This window comes from Suricata suricatta, chromosome 3 (assembly GCF_006229205.1).
Source record: "Suricata suricatta isolate VVHF042 chromosome 3, meerkat_22Aug2017_6uvM2_HiC, whole genome shotgun sequence".
Classification (NCBI taxonomy): Eukaryota; Metazoa; Chordata; class Mammalia; order Carnivora; family Herpestidae; genus Suricata; species Suricata suricatta.
This window is the reverse complement of record NC_043702.1, coordinates 22718666-22721123: the sequence shown is the minus strand read 5'-3', so window position 1 is coordinate 22721123 and position 2458 is coordinate 22718666.

Below are 2458 nucleotides of genomic sequence, written 5' to 3'. Positions count from 1 at the left end.
AGGAACGTCGGCTGGCCTTCATGGAAAAAGCAAAAGCATATTTCTTCTACCAATAGTAGCATTTAGCATCTTACTTGACCACATTTGCAAAAAAGAGGGAATAGAGACTTCTATAATTAAAGGGAAAAGGAAAATGAAAGGAGCTGAAAATACTGAACTGTGTAGTCTGGGTGGCTTAAGTTTGAAAACACATGAAATTATCAGAACTGCCAAACAGCGTTTCTGAGAAACCATATCACAGATTGTGAAGAAAATCAATGCTGGAACAGTTAGGAGGCATCATACTCCTACTCCTTTCAAGAATCCCAGAAATAGTTGCTGAGTTGTTGAGGTTTGGTTTTTGGGTTTTTTTTTTTTTTTTTTTTTTTTTTACTTTCCTGCTGAGGAAAGAGAAAAGCTACATTGAAAATAAAATCATCAACTATATCTTAAGCACTTTGTATGTCTATAAAATTTTGAATCATGTCTTTTCTTTAGATTTCAGAGTGGGGAAGGAATTCATTCGCATTAAGAAACGCTAAGTAATGGATACCATAGGACTTGTGTAGTAACTTTATGTAAGTTGTATTGTGAACTGAGTATTTTATACATTGTATTTTTTTAAAAAACAGTTGTACCAATAGGCTTGCTTTTAATTATGGAAATTGAAATTTGGTGCCCCAGTGCAACAAAGATTAACCGATTTCCATTGGAGAGCAATTCATTTGGGCTCAGGTCAGCAACAACTTGCAGTTGCTGTTATTTCTCTATTGGTAAGGCAGGTGGTGGTGTTTTTGATTTTTTAACCTGTTATCTGAATAAAAGTAATTTTCCTGAAGTCACATTTGGGAAAGCTGTGAACATATACCTCCACAAATCATGCTAATCATCCCTGTAGAGGGCAAAGGTTTAAATCCTAAATTATCTTAGAAAATTGGAATGTTGTTCATAATATATAAATTCCCAATTTATAAAGGGTAATATAACTTCCCTGAATTGCCAGAAGTCCTTCCTAAAAACTAAGCATGTATTTAAGTATCTGCAAAGTTATGGAGATCCTTGGAAAATATGAATTAAAACATACTCAAAATTAAGATGAAATATCTGGATAGTTTAACCAATTTAATTACTAGTAGAAGAGGATCCATTGTGAAGTCTTAAGGAACTATCCTCAAATTCCCCAAAGCTACCACAGCTGAAATAGTCCTTACCCCTGGCTGATTAGAGCTTAATTTAGCTCCCTTGAAAACCTATCCTTTTCTGGAGTTACTTTCATTGGCTCCAGACTCACCAGAGGCACACTCTCTCCCTCTAGTGGCTAAGCATTCAGGCACTTCCCATTCGGTCGCCTTGTCTCCCCAAGAATGGGGGATTTGGTCAGGGAGCAATAGCTCCCAAATTTGAGAATGGCAAAGATCTTACAACCACTTGTGAGAATTAGACCATTTGGGGAAATTTTCTCTGTGTTTAACATGTTTCTTTATCATTTGCAGATCATGGTATGTCCAGCTCACCCCTAAAAAAGTCAGTTATGTTTACACACTAAGACTAAGAGTTGTTTCAACTTCTGCACTTGAACAGTCCTGGCTCTGAGACTCATGATTGTACTAGTAGAAAGGAACCTTTGTAAAATCTGTAGTAATTCACTTTGTTCACAGTTTTTCTCTGCAGTATTTTATAGTGGTTAGAGGATATGTTTCTTTCCATCCTTTGCTGTAACTACACTGCACGCATTTTTAAGTACATACATGGTTATACCGTGCGTTAAAATGTACCGCTAGGGAAGTGCAGTACTGTATATAAATTTTCACTTTGGGGAGGTAGTGAGGAGGTGGGGAGAAAACATAGCCCACACCCACCGTTTTTCAAATGATGCTTCTTTCTCATCCTCTCTGTCGCATCCTACCCAGCACTGTCTTCTCGTAGCCCCGTGCACTTTACTTTAATTATACAATGTGTAAATGTGTTTCATTTCCTGCGCTTTAAAGGAAAATCTCTGCCCCCTCCCACTAGAATGTCATCTTTTTAATAGCAGAGATTGTGTCCGTCTTGCTCACAGTTGTTTTCTCAGAACCAGCAGTGTTTGGCACAAAGTTTGTACTCAGTAAACCTTTGCTGAATGGATGAATATGGAGCTAATCCCATATTCACTTATGTGTTAAATTGTTTTTAAGGGACAAAAAGGGTGTGATTTTCCACATTCTAATTCCATATTCTAATTCTCTAACGATATTGGTCAAGTCTTGACTCATAAGTCATGTTACAAATACTATTAGCAGGTCAATTCTGGCTTCTGTCCACATGAAGACTGTGAACACCTGAGTAGACAATACAACATTTACAAATATAAATAGGAAGAATGGTTAAAATTGTACATAAAATATAATTTTGAGTAAAATACACTTATGTGACCCCTCTGTTTCAAAAACAAATTATTTCATGTCAATGCCTAATAATTCATGAACCTCGCTGACTGTCA